The sequence below is a fragment of the Monodelphis domestica genome, chromosome 5, assembly GCF_027887165.1.
Source record: "Monodelphis domestica isolate mMonDom1 chromosome 5, mMonDom1.pri, whole genome shotgun sequence".
NCBI classification, from domain to species: domain Eukaryota; kingdom Metazoa; phylum Chordata; class Mammalia; order Didelphimorphia; family Didelphidae; genus Monodelphis; species Monodelphis domestica.
This window is the reverse complement of record NC_077231.1, coordinates 274,816,152-274,830,127: the sequence shown is the minus strand read 5'-3', so window position 1 is coordinate 274,830,127 and position 13,976 is coordinate 274,816,152. Positions and strand designations below refer to the sequence as shown.

Genomic DNA, 13,976 nt, shown 5'->3' with positions numbered 1-13,976 from the left:
GAACAAATTGTTCTTACCAGCTCATTCTTGGGAAAGGAGGAATAAGATACAAAAAAGATTAGAAAGGTAGGATGGGACCTGATTAAAAGAGACTTAGAAAACAAATAGAATTGGCCAGGGACATAAGGAAAAATTTTGTACAGATTAGTGCCAATTCTAACCCTCTTCCCACTTTTCCATTTACTTTGTGTAAATTGTGTACAACTCCACCCATGCTCTGTGTGCCTTTGGTTATTTCTCCCACTACTCTGGAAGCTTTCAAAGAGTTTTTGAAAAATTCACAGTTGTTCTTTCCCTTGAAATATTGAGAAATGACTATTGCTTCATATAAGGTAACTCTCTTATTATTCACATTTTTAGAACCAAGGTTTAGTTCCCAGGGAGCTATCATGTATAAAAGAAAAAGGAGAGACTAGCTTCATTTTGGCAAAGAGGCTGTGACAGCTGTTGGCCCATGTGTTTTCTGTCATTGTCAAATGGGGGAAGAGGATATTCAATAACCTGGTGCAAAATTCAGTGGTGGAATCACCTGTCACCTGCTAGAGAATTTCCATGAAGTGACTATTATCAGGCTGATTTATGAAGGGTAATCACAGGGCACAAAATGTAAGCTTATGGTAGAAGTGAAAGGATGACTCGGTAAGACGGAAAGAAATGAGAATGGGCAAAAGCTGCTTTAATGCAAAGGGTTAAGTCTTATTCTTTCCCTTCTTGATTTTAGTAGCTTAATTTGATTCACACTAGGCTTGTGATAGGCAGTGAATTGACAGCTCAGGGACTTAATGCCACTCTCTGATTGAGAGAGGAATAGCTGGTCCTTGGAGACCATTGGGAGTTGGCCAGAGCAGGAGCTAGAAAGAGCCAGTCTTTCTTGAAATCAGATCACAACATCTCAGTTTTATAGCTAGGAGGGACCTTAGAGATCATTTTGTCTAACTCCATCATTTTATAGATAAGGAAACTGAGATCTAAAGGTATTAATTGACCAGTTCTAGATCACATTGATCAAATGTGACAGTTTGGAATCTGGGTTCTTTGACTCCAAATACAGTGTTCTTTCCATTGAATGATATAAGGACAGGCCTTTGGGGTCCAGTAGTTTTGGGGAGTGGAGCATTGGGATACAGAGCTAGGATGCAGTCTTGAAAACATAGTTCAATAATTAAGGATATTTCTGAGAGTAAAGTGGAGACAAAACAACTTCAGTCCTGGGAATTAGTTGAAAACTGCTATCTACTGACATAAGTTATAAAGATGTCACCAAGTTGAGAAATATATTCTTTTGGCAAGATACTCTGAAGGAAGTAGAGTGGCACATTATTAATTTATTTCCCATCTCTTTTAATCTCTCGAGGAACCTTCCAATAGCAATTGGGCTGAATATTGGTTTAAGATGCATTACCCATAGATCTGGAAATTGACATTTTGGCTTCATTGTATTCTGGTCTTTATTTTTCCATAAAAGATAGTCAAAAATTGTGGATAAAAAACCAGCTTGTTGTGCATTCTTTGTGAACATTCAGGGGAAAGACCTGGGCTTTTTGGGCTGCTTCATGCATGGTATATACAGCACTAGTAGTGGGTTCAGTTGTCATGTTGAGATGGAGATGCCCATAACTGACTGATTACATTAAAGATTTTACCCATTCTTTTATTTTCTGGGCTAAGAGGCTGCTTGGGGTATTCCTGGCTGCTATATCTTATTGAGGACATACAGGTTAGCTCAAGGGTAGAATACAATGCGGTTGATTTGCCTATAGCACCTTCTTCTTTTTTTTTCTTAGCACCTCTTGGTCTCATGCCTCTCTAAGGCCCACAAGACTTTGATAATAATGAATAATTATACCTATATCACAGAATTGTTATGAGCACTTAATGAGATAGTTATAAAATTACTTCTAAACTTAAAGTATGGTATAAATGTTGGCAAGATTTACTATTGATATAATTATTATTGGGCAGTGGATAGAGCACTGGGTCTGAAGTCAGGAAAGCTCGAGTTCGAATTTGTCCTTACTATACTTACTAGCTGTTTGACCCTGAGCAAGCCATTTAACCCTATTTATCTCGGTTTCCTCATCTGTAACATGAGATGGAGAAGGAGATAGCAAACCACTCCAGTATCTTTTTCAAGACAATTCTCAATGTGGTCACAAAGAGTCACAGGAGGCTGAAAAACAAATGAACAACAACAAGATTGTTATTATTAGTGTTATTTTTATAATAATCTTATAGGTGAGATGACTGAAGTTGAGATTGTGACTTCCTTCCTTCCTTCCTTCCTTCCTTCCTTCCTTCCTTCCTTCCTTCCTTCCTTCCTTCCTTCCTTCCTTCCTTCCTTCCTTCCTTCCTTCCTTCCTTCCTTCCTTCCTTCCTTCCTTCCTTCCTTCCTTCCTTCCTTCCTTCCTTCCTTCCTTCCTTCCTTCCTTCCTTCCTTCCTTCCTTCCTTCCTTCCTTCCTTCCTTCCTTCCTTCCTTCCTTCTTTTCTGCTCTGGTACCTCCATTTATCATCACCCTGTGCAGGTGCCAGTCTCCTCCTCATTCATAGGCATTTGCTCAGCTCTCCATTTTGAAAGAGATCACCTTCTGAGAAAGAATCTGTGATTTAGTTGAGTTCCCCGCAGAGCATCCTATTCTTCCTCCTCAATGGAATTGCCTATTGTTAGGTGTCTAATGATATCCACTGCCTTTAATAATGTATTGTAATCTCTATCTCTATCATTTTGTCTGTACTGTTTAACCACATCTATTATACAGTTACATGTACGGTGATGGCTTCATGAAAAGAGTGCAGAGTGATGATAGCTGACAGTAGAGGCCACCTGGGGGCTTTACAATAAGTCCTGCCTCAGAGAGGGCAGAGAGGACTGGAGGGCTGAGGTAGCAGTGGGCCAGCACTCTTCAGTAAGTTAGACTCAGAATTATCAAAGGCAGGTTCACCAAGAGAGAGATCACTGGCCTCTGATGCTGTGGGGTGAGCCCTTTTCTCTCCAACTGTATTATGGAAATTTAGACTTTCCTTTGGCCACCTTAAATGATAGCCAGTGATTCTATCTCAAGAGGAACATAGGAAGTAGTAATGTGTTGTAGAGAGTCCGACACTGGGGTTGGGGATATCCAGCTGGATATGGGTTTGAATTCCATCTTCAACATTGGTTAGCCATGTACCTCAGTTTCCAGCATCTTTGCCAAGATAATCCTTGATGGGATCACAAAGAGTCACAGGAGACTGAAAAAGAAATTAACAACAAAAATTATTACTATTATTATTATTAGTGTTATTATTATAACAATTGTGTAGGTGAGATGACTGAGGTTGAGAGAGATTAAGTGACTTTCTTTCTTCCTCCCTCCCTCCTTCCCTCCCTCTATCATCTCACTCCCTCTCCTTCTCCCTCCCCCTTTCTCCCTCCTTCCCTCCCTCTCTCCCTCTCTCTCTCTTTTTCTCTCTCTTTTCCTCTCCCTTTATTTTCTCTCCTCTCTCTCCTCTCCTCTTCTCTCTCTTTCCTTCCTTCCTTCCTTCCTTCCTTCCTTCCTTCCTTCCTTCCTTCCTTCCTTCCTTCCTTCCTTCCTTCCTTCCTTCCTTCCTTCCTTCCTTCCTTCCTTCCTTCCTTCCTTCCTTCCTTCCTTCCTTCCTTCCTTCCTTCCTTCCTTCCTTCCTTCCTTCCTTCCTTCCTTCCTTCCTTCCTTCCTTCCTTCCTTCCTTCCTTCCTTCCTTCCTTCCTTCCTCATTTTCTGCACTTGTGCCTCCACATTTGATGGTCCCAAGGTCCTTGCAGCACTACAGCTATGATTTTGTGATAAATTGCATGACATGTCTGTGAAATGAGTTGGATATATCATAGGAATAAATTGCTAGAACTGAAAGGGATCTTAGTGATCATCGAGTCAAAAGATGGTCAACTCAGGCTACTGAGTTGTTAGAGTTAAAACTGATTGTTAGAACTAGTTGAAAGGATAATTGGGATATGTTTAAGAAAGTAAATAAAAGGTATAATATCAACTATGTGAATTCATGAATGTCTAAGTCAATGTGCAGGCTTCAGGGATCCATTTCTATTTGAGTATGATACTGATCTAGCCCAATTCCACAATTTTCAGGTGAAGGACCTGAGCCCCCAGAGAGGTTGCTAACTTGTCTAGGGTCCCACAGCCAATGTGTGTCACAGTCTTTTTACTCCCAGGCTGGCTCTCTATTTACTGTCTCTTCCTAATACATAAAGGAGGATGGTAATGACTATATTGCCTATATCACAGGGACACAGGGAGAGTTGGGCAGAGAAGAGGAAATGGCATTCTCTATAAGCCATCACATGTTTTCCAAGTGTCTACAGGTAATAAACTCTGATTTGGAAGAAAAGCAGGAATGTGTACATCAGCTGGCTTTGGTTGATGGGACTTTGGGATTTCAAATAACCTTCTTAGCAAGCTCTGCTAAAAAGCTGGTAGGTTTGATCAAATCCTCTTTGGTTGAATGATTTCCTGATGAGATGTTAAGAGAATTCACATGGAAAGAATTCCTAAAATAAAGGCGATGGAGGGAGTCACTGGAAACTCTAGTTTTTTAATTCATTTATCTAGGATATATGTCATGATTTTGAACTGCAGCCAGGAAGAACAATCACCTAATTAATAATTGGGATTTTTTCAAACTCCTACTGTAACATAGAATTATTTATGTTCCTTTGAAATTGATTCTCCCACAGTCTAGGGAACATGTTAGACAATGATTGGCTTTCTTCTTTTCCATCACAAATTCCAAAAAGGAATTACAATTTTCCTCCAAGGTAGAGAGGTCACAGGGCTCGGAGCCAGGAGGACCTGGTCTCATATTTAGCTCAGTTTCCTTACCTGTAATATAGAGATTATACTAACACCCACATCACTGGATTGTTGTGAGGATCAAGTGATATATGTATAAATATACCTTAATATTAAGAGCACTGGGAGGCAGCTGGGCGCATAGACAGGAGGTCTGGGGTTCTAATCTAAACCTAGCTGTGTAACCCTGGGAAAGTCACTTAACCCTGATTGCCTAGTCCTTACCACTCTTCTGCCTTGTAACTAATCTATAGTTGATTCTACAATGAAAGGTAAAGGTTTTAATTAAAACATATATTTAGAGCACTGCATCTAGACTTGGAAGGGCCCAAGTTCAAACCTATCTCAGATACTTAATTGCTGTGTGACCCTGGGCAAATCACCTAGTTTCTACCTGTTTCAGTTTTCCCCTCTGTAAAATGGGGATAATAATTGTGCCTAAACTCGTCATGAGGATAAAATGAGAATATATGTAGTGAGTTTTTCAAACCTTGACATGATATATAAATGCTAAGTTTTATACTTTCTCCCCAAGTAACCTGTTACTTCCCAATTATGGCTACTAAAAGACATATAAAAATTTATCTTGAATATGATAAAACTGAACTTATAGAATTGTGCTTGGTTGTCTAACATATAGAGAACTTTTTGCTTAAAGAATTTCCATATATCATCATATTTGGTAGCTCAAGTATTATTTCCATTTTACAAACAAGGAAACTGAGGTTCAGGTTTTGTGCCAGTGTGGCCACAAGGTTAGTCAGTGAAGGAAATGTCTAATAACATAGTAGCTGCTCATTAAATGTTTTTTGATTTATCAATTAATGAGGACTGCATTAGGTTTTTGGGTAATGGAGAGAGAGTGGGCTGCCATATTATATTTATTCAGAACACCATGCAATTGAAGTTGGGGAAATATAAAGAAAAATAAGACGTATTTTTCCTGGAGCTGATGATTCAGTAAGGGGATTTAATACAAGCGTAAATTATTTGAGTACAGGAATAGCATGATGGGGGTTGGTACCAAATCAAGAATGAAGCTACATGCTAACTTAATAAAGGTCACATGTAGAGTTTTGTAAACATTTTTTACTACAGTGAATGACACATAGTATGGAAGAGTGGAAAATGGGATGGATTTGGAGTCCAAAGATTGTGTTCCAAATCCTGGCTTTGCTATACTTACTGTGAACTGGGACTAATGATTTAGTCTCATAGGCTTCATCTTCTCCACCTGTGCCATAGGAGCATTGATTGATCTCTGAGGTCCCCTTCCAGTTTGGAAAGAATCAGAAGTATCAAAACTGGATCCTGGCCAAAACTTCCCAGTATGCCCTGAAGCAGAATAAATTGTAATTGGGAAAGGTTTTATGAAAAGAATCCCCCAAAATACAATACAACATAGATAATGTTAATCTGTGGTTTTCTAAGTGATTGGGGATCCATTTCTATATGAGTTTAACCCCAATGATGCAGATAATCAATACTCAGAATTAAGTAATGACAGTGATGGAAGGAGGTTTACTGTTTCCTTTATTGACTTGTCTCATGACCTCAGGTAGATCACTTTACTTTTCCTGCCTCAGTTCTCATCTAACAGAGACATCTATATAGCTACTTGATACCCCTCAGATGAGACATTGCTATAACAAGCTCAACATTTTTTTCTGCAAATAGGTAACTACCTATTACCCCAGTGGTTGTATGGGATGGGTTGGTGTTTTTGTTTTTAGTTCAGGCTGAAACATAGGAAAAAAATATTAATTGCTTCTTATGTGCTAAGTTTTAATATAAACATAAGCAAAAAAGCAAACACATTCTTCTACTCTCAGGGAAGACATATAAAAGGGAGTTGAATAAGGGTTAGGGAGTGGGGGATGTAGAAAGTAAGGTGAAAAGGTAGACAGTGGTGTCATGATCAAAGCTTAAAAAGATCATAATGGCTGGTATAGATGCTTCCTCAAATAGAGATAAAAAAATTTAACTCTTGTCCATGGCAACACAGAAAAGAGTGAATAGGAAAGAAACTCAGAATTCATGATGTTCCAGTGGCTATGCCTGAGGCCAACATTGCCTCTCCTTATTTGTGACAAATTGCAACCCTTTTAGTGCCTTAGAATAATTCAGTCTAAATGCGTGAAATACACATTTTTCCCCACCAGGCCTTTAAGGGTTCAACAAGTTATCTTTTCATCACTTTATTTGATGGACATTTCTTTAACACCTTTGAAAAACTTAGGAAAAACAAACCAACTCGACTGCTATGAAGAGTAGGTGTGAAATGCTAGCTGTCATTGAGAAGGAAGTGGTTGGATTTTAATCAGGAAGTTAAATCAAGAATAGGCAAATGTATAAAGACTTCAGGGTGAAGAAAGAAAGCTGAGTGAGTCTCAGATTTGGTGGAAGGAACAAATAAAAACTTATGTTGTGTAGCCTGGACAGTGAACAGTTTATTCAACTATGGGACCAAATTAATCAATCAGTGAATATTTATTAAATGCTTACTCTGTGTCAGGCACTAAACTTCCTCATGTCTCAACTTTATGATTCCCTCTTTCCACCTAAGAAAGTGATGGAGAATGTGTTAATAATGCAGATAAATTTAAGAGCATGTTGTGTTTATCTTCCCTATCCTTTTCACTCCAGAGATGCTGAGTGCAGGACTCTAATTCAGCTAGAATTCAAATCTGATATTAAGTAGTGGGAATGACCCACCCTACAAGATTCAAGCCATAAAAACTCTTGAATTGACTAAATCTGAATTCAAGGTCTTCATGGCAGGGCCAGCTCAGAAATTCAGCCCTGGGAAATAGACATGATCTTAACAACCATGGCTGAGCCCAATTGTAGCAGACTAATGGGGACTTTTAGTTTGAGCACCTTGGGGTTCCATGATTAAAGAAAACACAAAAATAAGGGGGCAGCTAAGTGGCTCAGAGGATTGAGAGCTAGGTGTAGAAATACGAGGTCCTGGGTTTAAATCTGGCCTCAGACACTTCCTAGGTGTGTGACCCTGGGAAAGTCAGAAACCACTGTTTGCCTTAGGTTCTTCAACTGTCAAATGATCTGGATAAGGAAATGGTAAACTACTCCAGCATCTCTGCCACCCCCCAAACCCCCCAAAAAACATACCCAAATGGAGTTATGAAGAGATTGAAAACAGTGAGATCAAAGTAAGTAGACATTTGAATAAATAATATTAGTATTTGTATAGTAATCTTTTTAGAAAATTTAAATAATTTCCACATAATCCTGTATATTCTCTGTCTCTCTCTCTCTGCCTCTGTCTCTCCATCTTTCTGTCTGTCTCTCTCTCTTTTTCACACACACATACACAAACTCAAACATGGATATTTACCATTCCTATAAAAGGGGTTCACATTCCCCTTTTAGAATGGTTTAAGCTGAATCAGAATAGCAAAATGACATCTCTAGTCACAGAAGGAGAACCAATATAAGTATCCCAGTAGATTAATTTGCTTTTATTCCATTAGATATAGTAGATAGTCTGAATGGTCTTTCAGGTTCATAGATTTGGAGCTAGAAGGGAGCTTAGAGGTCATTTGATGCAGCCTCTCCATTTTACACATGAAGAAATAGCATCTCAGAGTAGTTAAGAGACTTATGCAAGGTCACACTTTAATAAGTGGCAGAGATCAAAGCTCTTTTATAGTATCTAGGACATAGGAAGTGCTCAATAAATTGTTTTTGATTGACTTAGTGATTGAATCCCCAACTCCAAATCTGGTGTTCTTTTGACTACTCTATATTGTTAGGAGTAAAATTTGGGTTTGAGACTGATTATATTAGTGGTTGCCAGGGATTGAAATTCAATCCTAATGAAATACTCAAGACAGTATGGGATTTTATGGTGGTTTATTTACTATAGAAGGAAGAAATAAAGAAGAAGGAGAAGAGGGAAAGGGTAGAAGATCTGCTCTGGCCTGGCCTAAGCCAAGGGGAGTTCAGAGGCATCAGCCAAGGGGCCTGCTCAGAGGATTAAATCTAGTTCTGCTTCCAGCCACAAGTCCTCCTCCAAGATGAGGGGCCTCCTCAGGGGCTAGTGCCTTTAGAAGGTCAAGGAAAAGGGGAGTCAGTCTTATCACTCACCAAGGTTGATTCAGGGAAAACCATCTCACCTAAATCACACTAAGAGCTCCTCCCAGTAAACTTTACCACCAAAGACTGCCAAAGCTCCCATTGCCGCCTATAGGCAGTTATTTACATCACTTCCTGTGTCTCACATGTACCAATGGTGGCTTAAACTTGGCTTAGGACAGCCCAGGGGGTCAGTCAGTTGTTTCTGATTTGTCACTTGCTAGCACATGCTGGTCATAGACCTTCCTCCCCCACACTTACTTAATCCTTAAGTGGGAGTGTACACATTCCTGGTTGCTAGAATTCTAAAAACTAAGCAGGGTGGAGTAAATCTAAAATTCACAATATCTTATGATGATTCTTCTACTTAGGGAGTGGGGCATAGTTTGGCTGGTAGATATTTAACATTCATATCTTTGAGGAGAAAAAAACATGCCTGATGTTTTAAGTTTTATCTGCATTATTTATATTTTCTTCATGTTTCTTAAGTCTAAACCATCAACAAAACAATAAATCAAGCTTCAATTTATAGTCTTTCCCTATTTCTCTGTGGTGTCAATGCTCACACTGAAAATTTAACAACTACCTTTTCTGAGCAGTTCATAGCACACACCTGGAGAATGGGAAGCAAATTAGAAGGATGGGGCTCCTTGTGCTCCTTTACTGTTTTCACTCAGGTCTATTCCCCTTTCCCTATCTGGTCTAAGATTTCATTAGTAATTAATTTAGCAGAGAAATGGACCATTGTTTACTACTAAGGAATTTTAATAGTGTTGCTCCTGCTGACAGCAATTTTTTGCCAAGGTTTCCCTGGTTTCATAACAGCATAGTGAAACACGTGTGATCTCAATTTTTTTTGGAGGGGGGGGAGTTAGGAAAAAATGCCAACATTCTTCTTACTCTTATAGAGACAGAGAGTTGGATAGGCAGAGAAAGATAAGATCTCTTTCAGAAAATTCTGTTTTGTTCTGGTGGCCACAAAGTGGGGCTTTTATCTCCTATGGTCAAGATCTTCTCATCCTAACATCACAGCCTGTTAAGTTGGTGGTCTCAGGTGGGGTGGAGATTGATAGAGGATGGTGTGCTGAATCTGGAGTCAGACAACCTAGATTCAAATATTGATTCTTACTACTTCTTACTACCAATGGTGGGCAAGTCATTTAAACTCCCTAAGTGTCAGTTTTCTTATCCTAAAATGGGTGGTGGACTAGATACTCACCAAAGGACCTTCCAGTGTTAAATCTCTGACCGAATTCTAGCCTTTCTGCCTGCTGACTTTTGCTAGAGATAACCGGATTTGGTTTTTAGAGATACTTGGGAAAGGAAACCTTTATATTTTCTAATGGGTGTCATTCTGTAGGACAGTGACTTCAAATTCAAATAGAAACAGGACCACTGAAGTGTACCTAAGGATTCCCGAGGGCCACTTTATTGACTTAGCTTTAAAATAAAATGTCATTTTGTTTTTAGTGTATTGTTATTTATGTTGTTAAATATTTCCCAACTGCATTTTAATCTGGTTTGTGCCATACTTGGGGTCCATTATTGACACTGCTGTAGAGGATAGAACAATGGATTTGATTTAAGAAGACCTGAGTTCAAATCCTCTGTCTGATACTTAACCAGCCTACTCCACCAGATTGTTAGGAGATTTAAGTAAACGAATGCAAGTTAAGTTCTTTGTAAATTTTAAAACATGATAAATGCTTTGTTATTCTCCTCCTCCTCATTATTATTTGTATTATATGCATGCAAATTGCATGAGAATACAACTTCAGGGCAAAAATATCTTTAAATGAAGACCAAGTAGGACGTTTGAATGTTCCCTTCCTGTATTTTCATCTGGTGCTAGTCATTTTTTATTCCACTGTAAGGAAATAATGTCAGGAGGATGCTCATCATTAATTTGCTACAGCTGAAAATAGCACAGCTGGTGGATGAGTGTTTTAATGTATTTCTAGATTAAGCAAAGCAGTTTAAAGGAAACATCATGCAAAAATCCAATCTGCTCTGGGTTTAGAATAAAGTCCTCATCTGGGTCTCTGTAGAAAGAATGGCTACCTTATGTTTTGTCATATTGCACTGGATTATCTTTAATGAAGCTTGTATCCCCCAAAGCATTCTTGGGATATTTCCTGTTTTCCTTGGTCTACTGTAAAGCAATGGCTTAGGTTTAGTCAATGGAACAACGGATTTTACTCCCACTAATGCTCTGCCAGGATTCTTTAATGCCATGTTGTAAATGAAAGCAATTTACACACTCTGAAAACAGGACTTTTCCTTTTGATTTCACTGGGCAGTGCTAGTGTGACTGTCCTGGCCTATTTGAAAAATTATAAAGTGTTCTTGACAAAAAAATCTGTGGAAACTATTTTTCTCTAAAAATCCCATTGGTGATAATAACTTATATTCTCTGGAATCAAAGACAATCTCAAGAGTTTCACTTTTCAGTTAGAATACAGTCAATTTTATGACTATGACTGAAGGCTCTAATAATATAAAGATGGACCGGAGTTGTGATTTCATTGGTATAGAGAATTCCCATTAGGATCTAAATTACCCTCATTCCTGACTCAGGACTTTTCTATCTCCTCTCTAGTAGCATTATTCATCCTCCTAACCTGTATTCCTTTCCAACTTTCCCACTTCCCTCTGCCATTTTTCCCCATTAGAATATAAGATCAGATCAATTATTAACTATGTAGGGGTGAAGAGACTGTTCTGGAAACTCTGGGGTTGAGTCACTTTGGTGTTTTATAGAGAGAACAGGGATCTGATGGACTTCCCATCCCTGAGGTTACAGGAAGGAGGCACCAATCAGCTAAGTAAACTAGAAATTTCTAGTTGGAATATTCCAAGTATTATTGTTCAGTCATTTCATTCTCTTCATGACCCCATTTGGAGTTTTCTTGGCAGAGATACTGGAATGGTTGGCCATTTCCTTCTCTGGCTCATTTGGCAGATGATGAAACTGAAGCTAAAAGGGTTAAATGACTTTCCCAGAGTCATACAACTAGTGCATGTCTGAAGAGGATTTGAACTTTGGAAGGCGAGTCTTCCTGACTCCAGTCTGGCACTCCATCTACCGTGTCACCTAACTGCCCTTGAGGGGAGGAATATCCAGGAATAAACCATCAGACAAACTGAGAGTCTAAAATAAGGCTGCTCCTCAACATGAGAATTCAATTGTAGAATCTTAGAGGGTTTCTGTTATTCCCTTTGGTGAACTTGTATAAGAATGGCGATAGTGGAGGCAGGTGTTTTCCATCTGAACACTCAACCAGCAAGGACTGAGGATGCCTTGGATCCTTTTGTCATTGTCACCAGAAAGATTCTAGCACCTGAGTCTGGTGGAGATGGGTTCTTACACCTACAAAATCTGAGTGGTTCTGATCCTAGCTCCTGGTAGCCTCACCAGGGGAGAAAGGAATGCCTCGGTTGATGATTCAAGCAGATTTGGCATTTGGGAGGGTGAGCTTGGGAGCTGTAATTTATGAGTGTTCTTAGTATGTGAGAGCATGGGATTGGATAGTACAACAAAGCAAAAGTGCAAAGAATTCACTACAGGGAGAGATTAAAAAATGTTCAATCTACAGAGATGGGATGTGGAGTTTATAAAGGGTTAACTCAGCTTTACTCAGTGTTTCATATCAGAATGTGGGATTGGAGAGAGGCAGACATAGGACTTTGATATTTTATTTTGAAGTTGGTGAGAAGTGCTAAAAACAGTAGGCTGAACAAGACTGATAAGGACCTATAAAAGGAGAATCTAGCCAAAAAAGGGGGATTGCATCTGTACTGGGAGTAGAGGGCATTTTGCTTTCATTCAAGAATTTATGAAGCTGCCACTATATGTGAACCATTGGCTTAGGCACTGGAAATACAATGAGAAAAAGAATGAGTAAACTTCTCATCCTTAACAAGTTTATAGTCTCCTGGAAGGAAACAACCTGAACACAGATAAATACAAAATAATTTTTATTATTGATAAAATATGATTAATAATTTATATAACAATAATAATTAGATATGGTTATAAACTCCTTGAAGACAGGAATGATCTTTTGTTTCTTCATTGTACTCTTGTCTGTTAGCATGAGGAAGCCAGGTGGTGCAGTGGATAGAGTGCCAGACCTGCAGTCAGAAAGATTCATCTTCCTGAGTTCAAATCTGGTCTCCCACACTTACTTACTAGTTGTGTGACCCTGGGCAAGTCCCAATCCCATCTGCCTTAGTTTCTTAATTTGCCAAATGAGCTATAAAAGGAAATGGCAAACCACTACATCATCTTTGTTAAGAGAATCTCAAATAGGGTCACAAAAAGTCGGACACAACTGAAAAATGACTGAACAAAGCACTTAGCACACTGACTGACACATAGGTGTTTAATAAATGTTCATTTTTGATCAATTGTATGACTTAATTATATTATATTATATTTTTGGTAAAAAAAAGATAGATCTCATATGGGAGACAGCCTCTGAACTGAGTCTTGAAGGAGGTTGAGGAGGGAGAACATTCCAGGGTGTAGGGGATAGTTTCTACAATGGACAATGATGCTGAGATGTGATGTTGTGTATGTGGAGAGAAAACAGGTCTCTTTGGTTGTACTGTCCAGTAGTGACTAGGAGCAATGTGACATGACTCTAAAAAAAGAAACAGACATCAGATTAGGAAGGGTTTAAAAATCAAATGGAGGGAGTTGAATTTTTATAACCTGACAAAGAAATAAAAGGTTAAAAATCAATGATGGAGGGATATCAAAGACAAATTTTAACCACCTTCCTAGAAATGAACATGGAAGAAGATATTGAGAGCTAGGTCTGGGGTCTTTAAGATTTGGGGATTTTATATATATTGTTAATGTAATGTGGACAAATTAGATATAATGTCTTTTCCAGTAAAGATTTCTCATTAACCAATTTGTACATTCTTGTCTTCCTACTTCATTTCAACCCTTGGCACAAGCTATTCGATTGGAGACAAATCTTGTTAAGTATTAAATGGTGGCATCTAGCAGTTTAATTTTTCCCTAAATTACTTTTGAATGTCCTTTT

General features: G+C 38.7%; 1 long non-coding RNA gene across 1 annotated transcript; it reads right to left on the bottom strand.

The window, feature by feature from the left end:
- Nucleotides 1-2,498: 2,498 nt before the first annotated feature.
- On the bottom strand, nucleotides 2,499-6,155 carry LOC103099321 (uncharacterized). Its single transcript, XR_008912448.1, has 3 exons — nucleotides 6,008-6,155; nucleotides 3,169-3,229; nucleotides 2,499-2,586 (listed from the first exon to the last, which is right to left on the bottom strand). It is a non-coding gene; the product is annotated as an uncharacterized LOC103099321 (long non-coding RNA).
- Nucleotides 6,156-13,976: the final 7,821 nt, after the last annotated feature.